We start from the raw sequence: 21859 nt of genomic DNA, 5'->3' as shown, positions 1-21859 counted from the left end.
AGTAACGAATGGTTTCCCTGACCTTGTGAAATGGCCTGGGCTCATCCTCCCACCCTCTCTAAGACCCAGCAACTGAAGGGCTAGTGTTTGGGACCTTGAAGGTCTTCAAATTCAATTCCAACACTTTAGCCCAAATCCATTCAGATCTGTTGGTGTCCACACCAAATTGGTTGTTAACTTCTTTTTTCTTTCTTTCTTTTCTTGGCTGCACTGTCTTCTGAGGTGGCACAAGGCTTCTCGTTGCAGAGCACGGGCTCCAGAACACATGGGCTCATAGTTGCAGGGCGGGCTTAGCTGCCCCACAGCACGCAGGATCTTAGCTCCTGGACCAGGGATTGAACCCACGGCCCCTGCATTAGAAGGTGGATTCTTAACCACTGGACTGCTGAGGAAGTCCCTGTTAAATATTTTTAATATCACCCCTGCCTTCAGACCCAGCCCCAGACATGTCTGGTAGAGCTGTATCCTTCACATGAAATAGGCTACATGCTAGAAATCAGATAAAATCCTCAAGAAAAACCTATTAGTCCAAATCAACAGGATCTCAGTCCTGTTCTGGCTGAGCCTGTCCCTCAGTATTTTAGATGTGCCCAGGATGGCAGTCTGTGCACCCAGGGTGTGTAATTTGGCCAAGTTACAGCCTCTGCACTTTTGGCAGAGAAGGGGGGAAATGCAAATTACATGCATGTCAATGACTAAGTCACCTGCATAATGAAATGCCAGAAAGTTTGAGGCTAAAACACTTATTTACATGAAAAACAAATCTGTATGGAATACGTATTTCTCTCCTTCACATCTCAACACATTTGTCACTCAAAGCCAGAAGGCTCTACTTGACAAAGTCCCTCAAGTCCCTGGCCCCATTTTCATTCTCTTTAGCCTTCAGCTTACCTCCTTGAGGGATGGAGGCCACCAGGTGTTCAAAACAGACGCCGCTGCTTTGCTGCCTAGGGAACCACATGCTGAGAGAGGGCTGGGCTGAGAGGATGCAAATTCCCACCATGCCAAAACTATTTGTATGATCCTTGTACAGAATGTAAATTATTTATTCAATTTATGCAGCGAGGTTGATACAGCTGAATGGCTTGGGACTCTGTCAGATGGCTGACCACCAATACCATCAGTTCTTTTCTTTTAAATGTGATGAAACTGTGCACCAAAGTCAAAAGTGAAACATTAAAGAAAGATAGGGAGGGAGTGTGGTTCCATGATGGATGGATGGTACCCAGTGATGGGAGGGTTTGGCATATTTTTCCTCCATTCTCCCTCTCCCAGTAACAGACTCAGGGACTTCCAGATCACACGGGTGATGTGACACGCCCCCTGACCAATCATGGCAACTCCTTCTACTGGACACAGTGACTGGGGAATGGGTGGATGCAGCATCCAAGGATAGCCCATCAGAATCTGTCATGGGAGTGATATGTAAATGCTCTGAGTAGAAGATTCTCTTTCCTCTGGTGTTGATAAACACGAAGTTACAAAGCCAAGGAGCTGTGGATGCATTCTCTGCCATCTATGCCATCTGCAAGAGTCTGTCTTCAGAATGAAGCCGATCAGAAATGAGCAGACATGAGAGACAGATGCAAAGAGCGTGTTGGCCCTGACTCCTGGGTCTCCACCCCAAGCCCCTGTGCCCTACAATTCCTCCTTAACTCTACAAATGACCTAGGATCCTTCCCACCTATGTAAGCCCAATAAATTTCCCTTGGCTTAAACAATTTGAAATTGTGTCTGTCACTGAAAACATCCTGGCTTGCACCCAATCACAAAAAGGATGGCTATGTATCTTCCACACTTAGGTGTTTGATAATGAATATTTAGCATTTTGTGCAAGTTCTCTGATTTTGTTTTTCCCCCTTTGCAATTTAAAATGATTAATTAGTTTAAATCTAGTAAGTATCCAATTAAAGCTAAATAGTCTCTATTTTTGTCTCAATTGTACTTGAGGTCCCTGCTTTTGATCACTCATATGGGCATTTTAATTTGCCTGTTTTCCACTCTTTGTAAAATATTAAGGGTGAAAGCGGAAGGAAACAGTCAAATGAAGGCAGAAACACTGCATTAGGGACAAAACTGCAGACCTTGCCAAAGCCAAACCAGTAGCTAGCAGGCACCACCAGCGTGCCATAATCCAAAACGTCAATTTGTTAACAGATAAAGAGTGAGGGTCAGCTGAAAGCTGGACTTCAGAAATTGCGCAAGAACACATCACTTATCACTTAGGTTCAAACCCATAGGTGGCTGTGGAGGGATGTGTTTAGTCACATCAGTCCGACTCTGTGAGACACTATGGACCGTAGCCCTCCAGGCTCCTCTGTCCATGATTCTCCAGGCAAGAATACTGGAGTGGGTTGCCTTTCCCTTCTCAAGGAGATCTTCCTGATCCAGGGATTGAACCCAGGTCTCTTGTATCTCCTGCATTGGCAGGCGGATTCTTTACCACTAGCACCATCTGGGAAGCTCCAGTGGAGGGAACACCCAGTAGTATATTCATGGTGAGTTTGCCAACGGTAAGGAACTGGCTGTGAAATGTGCATCTATCCATGCTTTGGGTTGAGAAAAGCAGCCATAAGTGAGTGGTTTCCCAGCCCTGCATAGTTACTTAATGTCTACAGGTTCGATTTTCTCACCAGTTAAAGAAGGATGTAACAGTACCTACCTCACAGGGGTGAAGAGAGGGCTAAGTCAAGACCGTTTCTGTCAAGTGTTAGCACAGCGTCAGCCATACAGCAAGCACCCACTAAAGCTCGGACACAGGGCTCACTATAGCTACCCCTTCCACTGCCCCCACCCCAGAGGCTATCAAAACAGAAGACAAAATAAACACAGGCAGGGTTAGGAGGCCTGTAGGCAGAAACTGGAGATGATTGTCACTTCTGGATGAATCGCCACTGATAACGAAATGTCGAAATTCAAATATTCCTAAAAGATACCAAAGCCCTTGCCTTTCTGAGCAATAAAAAATAATAATAATAATAATAACAAAAACGATGGCTCTCACTCACTGAGTCATTCCTATGTTAGGCACTTTCCATCTACTTACTTTGAACCTCACCACAAAGTACAGGCTAGGTATAGCTGTCTCCAGGGCTTCCCTGGTGGCTCAGGCAGTAAAGAATCCACCTACAAGGCAGGAGACTAGGATTTGATCCCTGGGTTGGGAGGATCCCCTGGAGAAGGGAAAGGCTACCATCTCACAGGGTGTACAGAAATATTGACCAGGACAACTCAGGTTCAGCGACTTGCTTAGGGGACACAGTTAGTGATGTGGAATAGGAACCCAGCAGAAATCCATCCTTCTCTCAAACATCACCATGGCTCGTTGAGTTATCTCACAACATCGTCCCTGCTATAAAATAACATTAATGGTAACAATAACAATAACAGATTGACTGTGTACATGTGACAAGTGGACGTGTAAGCAGCTGACCTGCAGTCTGTGTCATTTATGAAAAGACCTCTGGTGTCTCCATGCCTTCCCTAGCTCACTAAGTAGCCTTGGGAAAAAAAAAAACCTCAGGTGTCCAGTCCTCCCTTGAGATCTCTGGACAGAAGCTTACAGAGAGCACACATGTGGATGTCTAGCCCATCTTTGCAGTGTGGGAATGCCATTTCACCTATCTGCCATCCCAGTATCCACCACAGGAAATGATACCATACTGGGAGATGCCTTTGGTCAAAACTCTGGCTCTCAAGAGAAAAGCCCACATAATAAATTATACGTAGGAGAACTAAAAGCTGCAATGGATACATAGAAGAAAGACTTTAAAACACATATTGGAGAGGGTACTTTCCTGGCAGTCTAGTGGTTAGATTTCACCTTCCAATGCAGGGGTAAAAGGTTCAATTTCTGGTCGAGAAGCTAATATCCCACATGCCTCGTGGCCCAAAACTCAAAACATAAAACAGAAGCAATACTGTAACAAATTCAATAAAGACTTTAAAAAATGGTCTACCCTTAAAAAAAAATAAAATAAAAAGCATATGGGGGAATTAGGAAGAGCCTCTGAGAGCCTAACCAGTAACAGAAATCACCAACGTCATCATGATTATTGACATCATCACCTTCATCAGAGAAAATCTGGACATGCCGTTAACAGCCAGAAGAGCTTTGTTCCCTTTTCTTTGTATTCTAAGCACAGATATAGCATCTCCAAGTGTCTACACTCACAGATTGGGAAACTGGTTTGGCCATTTGTCGTGGACAACCTCCAGATGCAAGCATGACCTTTCCAAGGGAAATAACTCCACTGACCTGCTTTCCCCTCTTAAATGTCAACTGTTGCCATTCTGTGGCTGTTTTGCAATAAATGGAGGAAATAACATCAGAATCCATCTAAAAACCAGATTTGGTCATTAAACATCAGCAACTGAAAGATGTAAAGCTCAAGTTGCTCCTCTTTGAAATGACTTCCTCATCCATACAGGCTTTCCTCCAATAGTTAAAGAGACAAGTACAGAGTTGAGGGTTGGCCCCATAGATCCTGCCTCAGTTTCATTGAGATGGAAAAGGCAGAAAGGAGTTGGTCTGTCTTCAAGAAATGCTGGCTGATGAGGGCACTGGCACCAAAAATGAGAGACCCAAGTCCTGTCCATAATAATATCGAGCATTATTATGAGGGGAATCTGAAAAACTTTTATAGACACAATGATTATTAATCAGATGATGGGGAGTGATGGCTAAAGTCTGGATGCCTGCTCCTCTCTTCCTCCTCCTGTGTACGCGTGCTCAGTCACGTCTGACTCTTTGTGACCCCACAAACTGTAGCCCGCCAGGCTCCTCTGTCCATGACATTCTCCAGGCAAGAATACTGGAGTGGGTTGCCATCTCCTCCTCCAGAGAATGTTCCCGACCCAGCTGGCATCTCTTCCGTCTCCTGCATTGCAGGTGGATTCTTCACCACTAGCACCACCTGGCAAGCACACACTCCTCCTGCAGAAGGTGTCATACCCTGAGCTCTGAGCCTCAAATGACCTCTGAGGGATAGATGGAGACAGAGAAGGGGAAACAGAGGGTCCTGAGATGCATATGCACTCATCTGCAAGGAATACACCCAGGACAGGGACAGATCCTCTCCCCAATCTAAAAAGAAGGGTTAGCAGGTGCTGTGTGCTGTTCAGAGTTAAGTAAGTGCAGGCTCACTGAATCATCCCTACAACACTGTAAGGTGGGTACTTTCACAATCACCAAGATTTAGAAAAATGAGACTTGAAACTAAGTTTGTAAGAAGTCAGGATTTGACCCTGGTTCTAACGGACTCCGAAATCTGCCCTCTCAACCTTTTTGCTCTGCTGCCTCCAACTGAACGCAGGGGGCTAAATGCTGAGCCCAGATCCTCCTGCTAAAACAGACAACTGGGTAAATATGACCTTGCTTCCCAGGTGTCACAGTGGTAAAGAATCTGTCTGCCAACGCAGGAGATGCAGGTTTGATCCCTGGGTCGGGAAGATCCCCTGGAGGAGGAAACAGCAACCCACTCCAGAAAATTCCATAGACAGAGGAGCCTGGTGGGCTGCAGTCCATGGGGTCACAAGGAGTTGGACACGACTTAGTGACAGAGCATGTACACATACCACCTTAAGGCTGAAGGAAGGCAGGTGAGGACAAAAAACTAAGGCTAAGGGGAAACACTGCCATTCCAGGACCCAAGCGGGCGCCAAGGGTGAGACTGTTGGCGTCAACAAGGAGGGAGCTGCAGTATCAGCCCTCAGCTGCACCGGCTTCTTCGTCTTTACTCAGACACCGTCCACCTGCCCATTACTGAGTTTTCTGTGCTCACCCGCCGGGCCTATGCATTCTTCTTGGGCAGTGGCTTTGAGTCTTTGGGGACTGTCTGAGAATTTGTACACGAAGTCCTAAAGATACAACAGAGGGCATGAAACACTGCTGTTTTCGTCAGCCGGTTCACCTGGCACAGCTCTACAGGCTTCACGGCGCAATCTGTTCTGTTCCATTGCTGCCTCTATTTGTATTGACTGGCATCTGAGTCCTATGGGTTGTTAAACATTGAATACTACCCTGGTACCTCCTTAAACTATTGAGGAGTGGGGAAAGATGGAAGGCCTTTCCAGATCACTTTTGAGTTGAATTCAGGTCCTGGTGGCACGCCTGTTACCATGGAGTCTCCTAGGCTTGCGCTCTCGGAGAACGTCGAGTTGGTAGCTTGTTCCCTTTGGGGCATGAGCTTCTCTTTCCTCTTCAGTGTCTACTGCAGCTCCAGTGCATCTGTTGGCTCTGTGATGGCTGCTTAGGGCCTGGACAGCATCATTAGAAAGGCATTCAGCCTCACTCACAGCTTACTCTGATGGCACTGGCATCAGCCACACAGCGTGCCATATCCACACAAAGCTACAAGCCTCCTTTGTGCCTGATCTGATTAAGCTGAGGGCCAACTGCTCAGATGCCACAGGACTCATCACAGCACATGGAGCAGAGGCACTGGGACAAAGGATGAGCACGGGCCCCGTGGGATCTCACTTTAGCCATGAAGCTGCTCAGATCTGTCATTTCTTGGGGGGATGTGAAATGCTCTAGTCAGAACTTGGCAGGTGAAAATCAGGAAACAGCTCTGCCAGCCCTGGCTGGCTATCAAGGACTGTAACAGCAAGGTTCCCTCCATCATTTATTCTAGACACTTGAAAGTTCTTGGGAAGTCTCCACTCTCACTGGGGATGAAGAGACAGCAATGACAGCAGGAGATATCACGCCTCGGATCTGGGATCTGACCTAGAGCTAACTGCTACTCAGCCGGCTTAAAGGGTTCCTTCTCCAGCCTAGATCCTGGGAGCCTGAATGGTTCCTATAGCAATGGTTCCTTTCCCCCAGAACTTAGGAGGTCCTTCTGATCTGGTTCCCAGTGCAGAATGTTTCCAGAATCCAGAGAGGGCAATAAAGAGCAGAAATAAAGAAGAGAAAGAAGAAAGTAGTCTATGAAAACTGGCATCACAGATAGGACCACCATTTGCATGTTAGAAAAGAAGAAAGAAAGTGAAGTCGCTCAGTCGTGTCCAACTCTTTGTGATCCCATGGACTGTAGTCTACTAGGCTTCTCTGTCCGTGGGATTTTCCAGCCAAGAGTACTGGAGTGGGTTGCCATTTCAAAACAGACTTCAATTCTTGGGTTCCTTCAGCACTGAATCCTTAATTCAGACACTGGGCTGCATTATATTTATCAATAAAACATCTTATATGAAAGTAGTTATCCAGTACCAGACACAAAACTCTTCCAAGGACTGAAATTCTGTACAAAGTTCGTACTGATTGGGATGAAGGTGGCAGAGGCTGAAAGATCACCATGCTTACACTAATTACCTTAGTACTTGTGCATGTGTACTTAGTCACTCAGTCCTGTCCTGCTCTCTGCAGCCCCATGGATTGTAGCCCACAGGGCTCCTTGTCCATATAATTTTCCAGGCAAGAGTACTGGAGTGGGTTGCCATTTCTCACTCCAGGGGATCTTCCTGACCCAAGGATCAAACCCACGTCTCTTTTGTCTCCTGCATTGGCCGACAGATTCTTTACCACGAGCACCACCTGAGAAGCCATGTTAGTACTCAACATATAAGAAATTCTCTCAGGTGAAGAGATGGTAAAACCTAAGGCTATGAGAATGCCTCTAAGTACTTCTTTGACCACTTCTCACACGTTATAATTATGTGCTTCTCCTGTGAAATATTAATTCTCTTCTTAATATCAATGTTATGAATGAGCTTACTGCTTTCCTTCCAAAGGTTTCGAATTTTTTGTATAATAAATCTGAATCATTCGTTTTTAGATCTACTGCTCTGTGCTCAAAGCTACTGCATTTTCTGTCCTTTACAATTGATTATTTTCTTGGGGATACATAGACACACATCCCATGATTACTATGATCAAAAGCAAAATGCTTATCTGTGAGGCACACAATTTGGTATATGTTTTGCAATTCTGCCTGATGAATTGTATTAGTCATTATTTCTCTGTTCTATTCATTTGTTTACTAAGTCTGACACATCAATAAAATGAGACAAATTTTGAAAGAAAAAATAGTGACTTGGTGCCACTACATGGGATAGAATAGAATCATTTTCAGCTCAAAGTATTTTAAACGACAGAGCCATGAAGCTGAATTTAAAAAAAATAATAATAAATTATTTCTAGCGGTGGAATTTTTCAGCATCTTAATTTGAGTAAAGGAAAGGTTTAAATAGATTTGAGGGCTTAAATACTTCTGAGGAAACAAGGGACTACAGCCGGGATGTGTAATTCACCTAAAAGTAATTAACAAAAAGTAAGTTAGATCATTATTTCCTCCAAGATCATAATTTAAAAGGAAGCTGATTTATCTGAACTGATTGGGGCTTTCAATCCCAACAGAAATGTAGATGGTTGGTTGTTATGGGGAGAACAGAAATGAGACCCAATTAAGCAAAATTCTTTCTTATGGAAAAAAAAAAGACTTAGATAAAACAATTACTTAAATATGCTCAGAAGGGAGCTGAAAAAAGCAGAACTGAGGGTTTTTGTTTTTTTTAGCCTCTGGTTGAAATCTCCACCCAATTCACAAGTAACATTCATCACAAGAAAATAAAGGAAATGGGACCTCCACAGTGGTCTAGTAGCTAAGACTCCGAGCTCCCAGTGCAGGGGGCCCGGGTTCCATCCCTGGTGGGGGAACTAGATCCCACATGCCACAACTAAGACCCAGTGCAGCTAAATAAATGAAAATAAAAGTTTTAAAATGGGGAACTCATTTCCACCTAAACATTTGAGTGTAACCAGCGGTTTAGAACTGGGTATTATGTTGACATTTGACATCTGACTGCCATGAGAGCGGCAGGGAGCTGAGGACAGAAACAATATTGGAGGAATTTAGAAGCAAGCTTCCTGATCCTCTGTGAAGTGAAGTGAAGTGAAAGTCACTCAGTTGTGTCCAACTCTTTGTGACCCCATGGACTATATAGTCCATGGAATTCTCCAGGCCAAAATACTAGAGTGGGTAGCCTTTCCCTTCTCTGGGGGATCTTCCCAACCAGGGACTGAACTCAGGTCTCCCACATTGCAGGCAGATTCTTTACCAGCTGAGCCACAAGGGAAGCCCAACCCTCTGTGATTAGGGTCTATTATGGGCTGAGCAAATAGGGTCCCCCTAATTCGTATGTTTGTATGTTGAAGTCCTAGCCTCCATTCCCCCCAAATGTTACCATATCTAAAGACAAGGTCTTTAAAGAGGTGGGTAAGGTAAAATGAGGTCATTAGGGTGGGCTCTCACCCAGTGTGACTGATGTCCTTGTAGGAAGAGATTAGGACATAGACATGAACAGAGGGAAGACACAGGGAGAAGATGGCCATCTACAAGCCAAGGAGCAAGGTCTCAGAAAAACTGAGCCTGCTGACACCTTGATCTCAGACTTCCGGCCTTCAGCATTGTGAAAAAACAAAATGTCTGTTGTTTAACCCACCCAACCTGCAGTTCTTTGCTCTCGCAGTCCTAGCTGACTAACACAGGGTCTCAGACTATCCCGGCTAGCCTACCAATTCTGTCTCTTCTCTTCCAATTACACTGCAACTCCACTGAGAGCAGAGCCTGTGTTTATTTCTGCATCACTGTACCAGTGGTGAATAAAGTAGATTTATTAACTGAATCACTCTTTCCTCAGAGGATAAACTGGAAGACTCGGGAAATTATAAAGTAAATTCAAACTAGTCCTCATGATTTGGCTGGTTAGAAAGGACCTCACGGTGGTTAGGTGTGCCAGTCTGGAGGAAATGCCCAAGTTCAAATCCCAACCAAACCATTGAGGATCTGTGTGACCCATAGCCAGTTCCCTAACCTCTCTGAGAACCACAATTAGGATCCAGAGTGGCACCTGACTCAGGGGGACTCAGCTAATTCACTGCTTCATTCACCCCCACAAATACGTCCTGAGCCCACACTCCATCCAGGAACTGCTGTAGATATAAGGATGTTGACAAAAATGTCCTGCCCTGTGGGGCTAAAAATCTGGTGTGTATGTGTTAAGTTGCTTCAGTCTTGTCTGACTGTTTGCCTGTAGCCTGCCAGGCTCCTCTGTCCATGAGATTTCCCAGGCACGAATACTGGAGTGGGTAGTCCCCCTCCAGAGGATCTTCCCAACCCAGGGATCAAACTTGCATCTCCTGTGGCTCTTGAACTGCAGGCGGATTCTTTACCACTGAGCCGCTGGGGAAGCCCCAATCTTCTGGTGGAAGTTAGCTAATAATTACAGTGAGGGGCCTTTAGTAAGAAAGGGAAGGATGGCATGCATGCAAAATTCTAAAGCTTGGTCCATTTCCATGCCCTCTGTGTAGTGACCCTGACTCTCGTTTTAAATCATCATCATAATAATAATAATCTGAGTCGCCACCATGGGTGCCATTAATACTCTCTGCTGGCAGGCTCGCTGGCACCAGAGTCACCCTCCATCACCCTGCTCGGCCCCAAATCAGGGCAGAGCCCTTGCAGATGCCTGTGCACTTTGCCGTGTGGCTGCAGATAAGCCTATGTGTTGATCTCAGAAGGTCAGCCTCCTCTCCCAAAGCCATTCAGGAAGCGACTCCCTCTGTCTCCCTGTCCCAAAACAGAGCTCTGTGGTGCCAGCCGGTACTCAGCGTACGAGGTCCCTGAAGGGTCCCCGAGGCCCTGCCACCCCTCATGGGCGTCTGTGTCCAAACCAGCCAGGCTGATGTATATGCAAGACGGGGCTGTGCCAACCTTTCAGGGAGTGGCTGGGAGCCTGGCTCCAACACCCAGGCCATCTCCACCACTGTCTCTGTGCCTCCCGGGTGATGGGGGCAGGGGTAGGGACCAGCGTCTGTGCTTAAGAAACCTTGGGAGCCCAGAGATTCCACAGGCTTGTTTCTAGGGACTCCCTGGCACTTTCAAGTATTAAAAAGGACCTAAAAAGCTTCCCCCTCAACTTCTGCAAATCATTAAACCCCCCAAGGCTTTGTTTGCCCTTTTTTAAAATGGGGGTGGAAACTGCCCTGCTCGTTTCATGGGGTTCTGCAAGGATAAAATAGTCTGCAAAAGCCTTTGTAGGGGGTTTCTTCCTGGGGTGAAGGAAGTGTTCTAAACTTGGTTGCAGTGATAGTTACCAGACTCTGTAAATATACTAAAAACCATTGAATGGTACAGCTAAATGGGTGGGTTTTATAGTATGTGAATTATCTCACAATAAAGCTGGGGGTTTTTTTAAGCTTTTATAAACTGTGAAGGAGTATGGCCATCCTATGACTTCAAGTCAGCTCTTAATCAGATGCAGTGGTGGGGGTGGTGGGTGGAGTGGGAGAGGTGGGGGACAGACAGAGACACTAAAGGAGCTGGGGTTGGGGGCCGGGGCGGGGCGGTTACCAGCTTACTGAGAGGGACACAGGAAGAAGCAGGAGAGGATAGTGTCCCAGAGAACAGAAGACAGCGGCCATCACTCTGTGGTCCTCCACGACCACCTGCTCGGCACCACCAGGGAGTGTGTCAGGATGCAGACTCCATTCCCAGACCTTCCCTCCATGCTGTCTTTCTGCCTCGCCTCCCTCAGGCCTCCACACAGATGCTGCCACAGCAGCAGAGCCTCCTCTGCAGCCCGTGTCACGGTCTGTGGCCCAGCCTTGCTCTCCTCTCTTCAGAGACCTCGTCCCCACTCCCCCTGTGCAGGTGTGTGTGCGTGATGATGATTCTTAGTGCTCTCCCACTGAATGTAGGCCCTGCACGAGCTGGGACTTTGTCTGCTTGTTTCCTGGGTACACAGCCCCTAAAATAGCTCCTGGTATATAGTAAGTGTTCAGTATGCTGCTGCTACTGCTAAGTCGCTTCAGTCGTGTCCGACTCTGTGTGACCCCATGGACAGCAGCCCACCAGGCTCCCCTGTCCCTGGGATCCTCCAGGCAAGAACACTGGAGTGGGTTGCCATTTCCTTCTCCAGGAAGTGCTCAGTATACATCTGCTGAATTAATAAAGAAGGCTAAGCACTGAAGAACTGATGCTTTTGAACTGTGGTGTTGGAGAAGACTCTTGAGAGTCTGTCGGACAGTAAGGAGACCAAACCAGTCCATCCTAAAGGAAATCAACCCTGAATATTCATTGAGAGGACTGATGCTGAAGCTGAAGCTCCAGTACTTTGGCCACCTGATGTGAAGAGCCAACTCATTGGAAAAGACCCTGATGATGGGAAAGATTGAGGGCAGGAGGAGAAGGGGATGACAGAGGATGAGATGGTTGGATGGCATCACCGACTCGATGGACGTGAGTTTGGGTAAGCTCCGGGAGATGGTGAAGGACAGGGAAGCCTGGCGTGCTGTAGCCCATGGGGTCGCAAAGAGTCGGACACGACTGAGCAACTGAACAACAAGACTGAGTAAGTTCCTGGGTCCATCCCACAGTCACCAGTAGAAGGGCCTAGAAAGATGCAGTTTAAGCAACTGCTTAGGTGATTCTAACCCCCAGGACCTCAGAATGGGACCATTATTGGGAGGTAGATTGTTTAAAGAGGTAATTAAGGTAAAATGAGTCATTGGGGGGGGCCAAGATGATCGATGCTCTTATAAGAAGCAGAGATTAGGACACAGACACCCACAGAGGGTCGACTTATGAAGACACAGGAGGGAGACAGTCGCCTGCACGCCAAGAAGAGAGGCCTCAGAAGAAACCAGGCCTGCCGGCACCTTCATCTCAGGCTACAGTCCTCCTGGGCTGTAAGAAAATGTATTTCTGTTGTTTAAGCCACTCGGTCTGTGGGACTTCGTTATGGTCCTACGTAACGAGGCGAAGACAGGACTTGGAAGAAAAGGCCTCAGTAGATGTTACCTGCTGCCTGTCTGCAGAGTGGCAATGCAGTGAAGAAAGAGGATGAGGGATCAGACAGACCTGAGTTCAGACTGGGTGTGTCACGTCCCTCTGGGGCTCAGCTTCCTCGCCCATGAAATGCTGATCACGCAAGGACAATGTAAGCGTCACACAAAAAAGAGCACAAAGCACCCAGCCCAGAGCCTGGGCTACAGTAACTGCTCTGCAGGTTTCTGGAAGCACGGCGGCCAACCCAGGCCATCGTCCGGGTAAAATCTGACTTGACTTCTCCAAGTCCGGGATGTACGGAGAGACGGAGCTGGAGCATCCTTTGCCAGCTTGAGCCACTGCCACTCTTCCCTGGACCAGAAGAGCAGACCAGGGCAAGGGGAGGGTGGGCATCAACCCAGGGGGCGCCATGAGCTCAGATCTTGAGGGAGTTTAAGAAAGAACTTTTTAGTGTAGCCCAGGAATCTACCACACTGCACAGGGATTTAATACAAAGCAGGATGGGTACGGGTTTCCAGGTGGCGCTCGAGGTAAAGAACCCACCTGCCAGTGCAGGAGATGCAGGTTCCATCCCTGGGTTGGGAAGATCCCCTGAAGGAGGAAACGGCAGCCCACTCCAGTATTCTTGCCTGGAGAATCCCATGGGCAGAGGAGCTGGACAGGCTGCAGTCCATGGGGTCGCAAATGCACAAGTGTCCAACATGACTGAGGGACTGAGTGGCAGCAGCAGAATGGACGCAGGAAAAACAACAGGTGTCTTGGCACAGGTGTGCCCCTCCCCAAGCCCCCTGGGGCACCTGCAGAAGGGCTGGACCCCCATGTCCCCAGGTGACTCGCCCAGGTGTGACTGTCTTCCTGGAGACCTGTTGAGGGACGCACACAGGTAAAGGGGTGACTCCAGCACCGACAGGGGAGGTGACTTTCCCACGTCCTGCCGCGGGTCAGGCAGCAACCCCCCACAGGGACTCCTGTCCAAGCATTTCTGATGGCTGCCGGACAGAGGGACACCCTCCCCTCTGTCATCCGCTAATGGTGTGTGAAGGAAAGCAAGTCTCCCTGCCAGAGGGTCACCCACAGATGATGGAAAAGCTCTGTCCGGAGGCAGTCTGGCGAGATTTTTTCAATCCAATTTCTCTCGAGTGAAAGGCTAACAGGATAAGATCTCTCCATGTTAACAACCTGGATTGTGAGTGAAGTCTCCAGGTTGGGGTGAGAGAAGAGGTCATGAAATCAAGAGCTTACCTTGCAAAGCAATCTAGTCTGCGCCCCAGGTCCCCAAGCCACCCTCCAGAGCCTGTTAATCGCATGTTGAACATGTCCCTCATGGGCACTTTCCTGTCCGGGGACTCAGGCCATCTATCCCAGGCTGGCCGTCCGCCCTGGTGTCCAGTGGGAACCTGGAAGGCTTGTCACGGGGCATCCTACAGACTCCTCAGTGGGGAGAGAGTGGGGTGAATGCTAATGTCCAAGAATGGTCAGAGTCGCAGAGCTACAGCCTCGCAGGTGACCCCTCAGGACGGCTTGTGAACCAGTCAGTGTCCTCCTGAGGCTCCTGCCCTGTGGCAAACGGGCCGTGAGCTGCATCCACAGTAGACACATGAGGTTTGTGTCCAGTAGAGGCTGTCTGAAGAGGCTGGTCTCCCTGAAACCACAGGGAGCAAGTATCTAGGAGGAATTAGAGTCCATCAGTGACCCAGTGTCCTCCACCCACTCTTAGGATCCCACAGTCACACCTGGCCACCACGGGAGACTGGGTGACACATTCTACATTCGCTGGTGCCCGGCTCAGTGAAGCCAGGGTTAAAGGCAAGGAGAAGTGAGGTCGAGCTGAAACTAACCTGATTCAGCTTCCTGAGATGGGTTTCACTCAAGCCAGTGTGAGAAGTCCAAAGCCAGGAGTTAAGTTCGACGAGCAGGTTCAGATGTGTCAACCTTCTGCAACATGGTCGGCGCTCATGGATAATGCAGAATGAAAGAAGTCAGGGGATTCCATTTATGTGCAGTGCAAAAGCAGACGAAATTATTCTAAAGAGGGGGCAAGCAGAGTGACAGAGACTCTGAGTGGGGTGGTCTGACTGGGAGGGGCACTTGGGAACCTTCCAAGTAAGTAAATGGTTTAGGTCTTGAACTGGGTGGTGGTCTCCCAGGGGTAGGCGCATGTGGAAATTCATGGAGCTGCCACTTAGCCTGTGTACTTTATGATCTGTAAGCTATACCTTGAGCTTTCAAACTGCTGATGATTTATTGAGCACCTAGTATATATGCCAGAGCTTAGACACCAGCATCAGGACATTATCCTCTATTCGAATGGGATTGGTAAAACCCAAGGATGCAGAAAAACTTTTCATCTGACCATCCCATGTTGGTGCTTCAGTTTCTGGATTTCTGGGGATGCTATTGTGTACAGGGTGCCCTTAGGGAAAGAAACAAGAGTAACCACTGGAGTGCACAGAGTCCCAGGCAGTCAAAAACCAGCTTTGGGAGAGGGTGGGGGTTGACTCAATATAAGGCTGGCTTTGACTGCTGGGAAGCCCTGGACTGGGTTTGGAGGAAACAGAAGCAGTAAACTTTCAAAAAAAAAAAAAAAAACCCAAAGCTAATGGGTGGGAGGAGTGATCACACACAGCCTAGTCTTGACCTCAACTTCAAAGTGAGTAGGAGCTTTCCAGGCAGAGAAGAGAGAGCAAAATGTTCTGCTAGACATCCAGGGTCAAAACCAGAAGTGGGGTACATGCCTGGCATGATGCTTTACACACAGCTGGCCTCAAAAATGTTTATTGAATCTGCATGCCCCTGTGAATGAGTGCATGCAGGTGCCCCTGCATGCATGCATGAATGAATGAATGTGGGTGATCTCAAACCTTCAACATCCACAGCTGGGCTCCTGGCTTAGCATCTAACTCAACAGCTGACCCGCACCTACATTCCACCCAAATATCAGAACCACCCAAAGTAGTTCATTAAAGGAAAGCTGGCTGAGCCAAGGGAAGAATGAGGAAGGAGGTGTGGGGGGGGGGGGTGGAGGGGGGAGGTCGGTAAGGAGGCAGAGGATGGGCAGGACTGGGAAGGAGAGGACAGGACGGAGTGGGGAGGAGTGAGGGAGTGGGGGGAGGAGGAGACTGGAGGAGACCGGGAAGGAAGACGGGAGGAGAGGAAGAAAGGAGGAGGACCATGGAGGGGAGAAGAGGCAGAGAGGTGTCACTCCTGGAAGCCCACGTTCACAGAGGCAGAGTCTCCGCGGGAGCATCAGGGGCCAGTCTGACCTGAGTCATCTGCCCTCAGGCAGCAGGAAGATGCTCCTCTGAGCCACACCCTCTCGGAGAGCAGCCGGGTCGGGGGATCTTGCTGACCAGCACACCCCGACCTCATTCCTGCCCAGAGAGACGTTTCCTGTTTCCTCCCGCACAGCGCGGGCAGTGGCAGTTCCGGCAAATGGTCACTAGGTGGCGAGTGCTCCGCGTGGTCCCTTCCCCAGGTCTCAGCTGTGCGATCCCGAGGCGGACACCTCAGCAACGTGAACGGTCCCAACGATGGACGCCCGCAGCCAGCCCCCCGGGGGAGGGCCGGCAGAGCAGCCTGTGGGGGCCAGATCGTCTCCCCATCTGCCCGTGAAGGGGGCCCACGCTGTCCCTCTCAAGACAGGGCTTGTCTGAGAGACGCCCCCCCGAGATACGTCCAGAGCGGGGAGAGGGGAGGAGGAGGCCCGGCTGCGTCCTGATCCACTCCAGCCCAGGGCAGTCACAGAAGTTGTTTCCTGAAGGCGCCTCTGAGCCCAGTCTGGAGAGGAAGGAAAAGGGCTCCCAGATGCAGAAGCTCCACTATTGTCTGCTTTACACCCTGGGATAGTCATGCAACAAATAATTTGGGAGGAATGAGTCCAGGGCTTAAAAAGCATTGAAGACCTTTGCACTTACCCTGGAGGACTCCACCATAGGGCAGAAACCCAGCCAAACATTCATAACCCGAGGTTCTTTTTCTTAAAAGTGTTACTCAGTCGTGTCCGACTCTTTGAGATCCCATGGACTGTAGCCTTGCAGGTGCCTCTGTCCATGGGATTCTCCAGGCAAGAATTCTGAAGTGGGTAGCCATTCCCTTCTCCAAGGGATCTGCCCAAACTCAGGTCTCCTTCATTGCAGGCGGACTCTTAAAGGGCCCCCCAAAATTGCTTCAGGTCCCACAAAACATGGATTGGCGCCTGCCAGGCACATACTAAGTGCTCAACCCACAGTAGCTAACCAACGATCTGGATGCATCCCATTTTACAGATGAAGAAACTAAGGCTCAAGAACACTGAGTGGTGAGCTCAAGACCAGGAGCATGAGAATAAGCTAGAATTCCCACCATGTCCTGGGGACCACAGTCGGCTGCCTTGTCAAAGCAGCACACCAACGGGCCATCGCTGCAGAGACCTGGCCCCACCCACCCCTCAGCCCTCTTCTCTGCCAAGCAGGCTCTGGAGCTCTTAGACCAAACCCCCGTGGCCGCCTGTCATGTCATGTGGGTCCCTATGTGGGTTCTCCCTTTATCTGAATGGAAATGGACTGGAATGGGTGAATTTAACTCAGATGACCATTATATCTACTACTGAGGACAGGAATCCCTTAGAAGAAATGGAGTAGCCATCATGGTCAACAAATGAGTCTGACATGCAATACTTGGATCCAATCTCAAAAATGACAGAATGATCTCTGTTCATTTCCAAAGCAAACCATTCAATATCATAGTAATCAAGTCTATGCCCCAACCAGTAACACTGAAGAAGCTGAAGTTGAATGGTTCTATGAAGACCTACAAGACCTTTTAGAATTAACACCAAAAAAAGATGTCCTTTTCATTATAGGGGACTAGAATGCAAAAGTAGGAAGTCAAGAAACACCTGGAGTAACAGGCAAATTTGGCCTTGGAATATGGAATGAAGCAGGGCAAAGGCTAATAGACTTTAGCCAAGAGAATGCACTGGTCATAGCAAACACCCTCTTCCAACAACACAAGAGAAGACTCTACACATGGACATCACCAGAAGGTCAACACCGAAATCAAACTGATTATATTCTTTGCAGCCAAAGATGGAGAAGCTCTACATAGTCAGCAAAAACAAGACTGGGAGCTGACTGTGGCTCAAATCATGAACTCCTTATTGCCAAATTCAGACTTAAATTGAAGAAAGTAGGGAAAACCACTAGACCATTCAGGTATGACCTAAATCAAATCTCTTAGATTATACAGTGGAAGTGAGAAATAGATTTAAGGGACTAGATCTGATGGAGTGCCTGATGAACTATGGACGAAGGTTCATGACATTGTACAGGAGACAGGGATCAAGACCATCCCCATGGAAAAGAAATGCAAAAAAGCAAAATGGCTGTCTGGGGAGGCCTTACAAATAGCTGTGAAAAGAAGAGAAGTGAAAAGCAAAGGAGAAAAGGAAAGATATAAGCATCTGAATGCAGAGTTCCAAAGAATAGCAAGAAGAGATAAGAAAGCCTTCCTCAGCAATCAATGCAAAGAAATAGAGGAAAACAACAGAATGGGAAAGACTAGAGATCTCTTCAAGAAAATTAGAGATACCAAGGGAACATTTCATGCAAAGAGGGGCTTAATAAAGAACAGAAATGGTATGGACCTAACAGAAGCAGAAGATATTAAGAAGAGGTGGCAAGAATACACAGAAGAACTGCATAAAAAAGATCTTCACGACCAAGATAATCACGATGGTGTGATCACTGACCTAGAGCCAGACATCCTGGAATGTGAAGTCAAGTGGGCCTTAGAAAGCATCACTACAAACAAAGCTAGTGGAGGTGATGGAATTCCAGTTGAGCTATTTCAAATCTGAAAGATGATGCTGTGAAAGTGCTACACTCAATATGCCAGCAAATTTGGAAAACTCAGCAGTGGCCACAGGACTGGAAAAGGTCAGTTTTCATTCCAATCCCAAAGAAAGGCAATGCCAAAGAATGCTCAAACTACTGCACAATTGCACTCATCTCACACGCTAGTAAAGTAATGCTCAAAATTCTCCAAGCCAGGCTTCAGCAATATGTGAACCGTGAACTTCCCAGATGTTCAAGCTGGTTAGATCAAGGAAAAAGAGTCCCAGAAAAACGTCTATTTCTGCTTTATTGACTATGCCAAAGCCTTTGACTGTGTGGATCACAATAAACTGTGGAAAATTCTTCAAGAGATGGGAATACCAGACCACCTGACCTGCCTCTTGAGAAACCTATATGCAGGTCAGGAAGCAACAGTTAGAACTGGCCATGGAACAACAGACTGGTTCCAAATAGGAAAAGGAGAACGTCAAGGCTGTATATTGTCACTCTGCTTATTTAACTTCTATGCAGAGTACATCATGAGAAATGCTGGGCTGGAAGAAGCACAAGTTGGAATCAAGATTGCTGGGAGAAATATCAATAACCTCAGGTATGCAGATGACACCACCCTTATGGCAGAAAGTGAAGAGGAACTAAAACGCTTCTTGATGAAGGTGAAAGAGGAGAGTGAAAAAGTTGGCTTAAAGTTCAACATTCAGAAAATGAAGATCATGGTATCCGGTCCCATCACTTCATGGGAAGTAGATGAAGAAACAGTGGAAACAGTGGCAGACTTTATTTTGGGGGGCTCCTAAATCAGTGCAGATGGTGACTGCAGCCATGAAATTAAAAGATGCTTACTCCTTGGAAGGAAAGTTATGACCAACCTAGATAGTATATGAAAAAGCAGAGACATTACTTTGCCAGCAAAGGTCTGTCTAGTCAAGGCTATGGTTTTTCCAGTAGTCATGTATGGATGTGAGAGTTGGACTGTGAAGAAAGCTGAGTGCTGAAGAATTGATGCTTTTGAACTGTGGTGTTGGAGAAGACTCTTGAGAGTCCCTTGGACTGCAAGGAGATCTACTCAGTCCATTCTAAAGGAGATCAGTCCTGGTGTTCTTTGGAAGGACTGATGCTAAAGCTGAAACTCCAATACTTTGGCCACCTCATGCGAAGAGTTGACTCATTGGAAAAGACCCTGATGCTGGGAGGGATTGGGGACAGGAGGAGAAGGAGACGACAGAGGATGAGATGGCTGGATGGCATCACCAACTCAATGGACGTGAGTTTGAGTGAACTCCGGGAGTTGGTGATGGACAGGGAGGCCTGGTGTGCTGCGATTCATGGGGTTGCAAACAGTCGGACACGACCGAGCAACTGAACTGAACTGAACTGAAGGATGCCATTGGAAGGAATGTGTGCTTAATATACTGTGTATCTCCACTCACCCACAGCCTCTAGTACCCAGATATGCATTCAGTAAGCACTCAATAAATGTGTCTTCTTGCTGGTGGTACAGCCTAAGTGCAGGGAGTAAGGGCGGAGTGTTGACGACTGGAAAATGAAAGTGTTTCAGAATTACAGAGCAAATGAACAGGGAAATGTCTCGTCTATAATAAATATACCTCTGAAGAGTCTTAAAAGAAATCAATGAAGCACAACATCAAAGTCCCAGGGAGTTATAAATCAGCAGCCTGGTAGACAAAAGTGCATCTGAAATCATTTAAAGTGCACCAGAAATCATTTACGTCTGAGTAATTAGAACACATTGGAACGACTCTGTGCCATTGAACTGAAATTGAGCAACATAACGTTTAGAAAGCCCCACAGACTCGGGGAGGAAAAAGAAGAAAGTTGTGTTGAAAACTCCCCCACCTGTCCAGAGACCTCTTGAATGGTCCCCAGGAGGCCTGGAGGGAGACAGTTGTTGTTCTGTTGCTAAGTCTTGTCTGACTCTTTGGGACCCCGTGGACTGCAGCAAGCCAGGCTTCCCTGTCCTTCCCTCTCTCCCAGAGTTTGCTCAAACTCATGTCCACTGATTCAGTGATGCCATCCAACCACCATCATCTTCTGTCAACTCCGTTTCCTCCTGCTCTCAGTCTTTCCCAGCATCAGGGGCTTTTCCTAAGAGTCGGCTTCTCCCATAGGGTGGCCAAAGTATTGGAGCTTCAGCTTCAGCATCAGTTCTTCCAATGAACATTCAGGGTTGATTTCCTTTAGGTTTGGTCTCCTTGCAGTCGAAGAGACTCCCAAGAGTCTTCTCCAGCACCACAGTCTGAAAGCATCAGTTCTTCAGCACTCAGCCTTATATATGGTCCAATTCTCACAACTATACGTGACTACTAGAAAAACCATAGTTTTGACTATATGGAACTTTTTCAGAGTGAGACAGAATTTTTTTCTAATGTTTGCCCAAACTGGCTTTTTCCTTCTGGTTTAAAAATGTCTGTGGCCCCAGTTGTTGAAAGAAAAATGCAGGTCCCAGGCTGCATGTAACAGACTAGGGTCCCTCATCTGACCTCACTTCCGAACTGAGAGGGGTGTTTGATAAGACAGAAAAGACACCAGGGGAGTGTGAGAACTCATGTGTTTTCCCAGAGAGGTGGCCAGTCTTAGCAAGGAAAAGGCTGGACTTTCTTCCCAGGGCTCCCACCGGAGGTGACACTCCCTCCCACAGCCTCACAAGGGGGAAAAACTGATGGGGACTGGGCTCCTGGTGGGTGGGAGCAGAATGAAGGGTCCAAGGGCACCCCAGATGGGGAGAGCAGGAGGTAAGAAGGACCAGACAGAGGGGCTTCTGAGGGCTACCTAACAACCCAGTGGCCAGATTGATAGCTGGGAAAAATAACCCTACCCTCTTTGATTTGGGGAATAAAATAAGGAAATAGCAGGAAATAGCACATGAGTATTAAACACTCTTACAGCCCCTGAACTCTGCGATGGAACCTGGCCCGCCTCACATGGCCCCAGCATGGCCCCAGGACTGGAAGGCTTCCGCAGTCTAAACTGCCCCACGAGCCAAACCTGACATTCTTGAGTCACTGTCAACTCACAGACAGAGAGGAATAAAAATCCCTGTACAGGCCATGCCTCCCTCATTCTCTCCCCCGCTCCCCCCTATTTTTAGACAACCTAACCTCAGGCTCTGGGAGTCGTGTCCTGGGCTGTCACCTGGCTCCATCAGCAGGTGGGCAGACATGAAAGCAAGCGGAAGACCCTGCATGCATGGGATGGGGAGGGGGTAATGCTCAGCCC

The sequence above is a fragment of the Bubalus kerabau genome, chromosome 23 (assembly GCF_029407905.1).
Source record: "Bubalus kerabau isolate K-KA32 ecotype Philippines breed swamp buffalo chromosome 23, PCC_UOA_SB_1v2, whole genome shotgun sequence".
Lineage (NCBI taxonomy): Eukaryota > Metazoa > Chordata > Mammalia > Artiodactyla > Bovidae > Bubalus > Bubalus kerabau.
The sequence above is the reverse complement of the archived record's forward strand: the minus strand, read 5'-3'. Positions refer to the sequence as shown.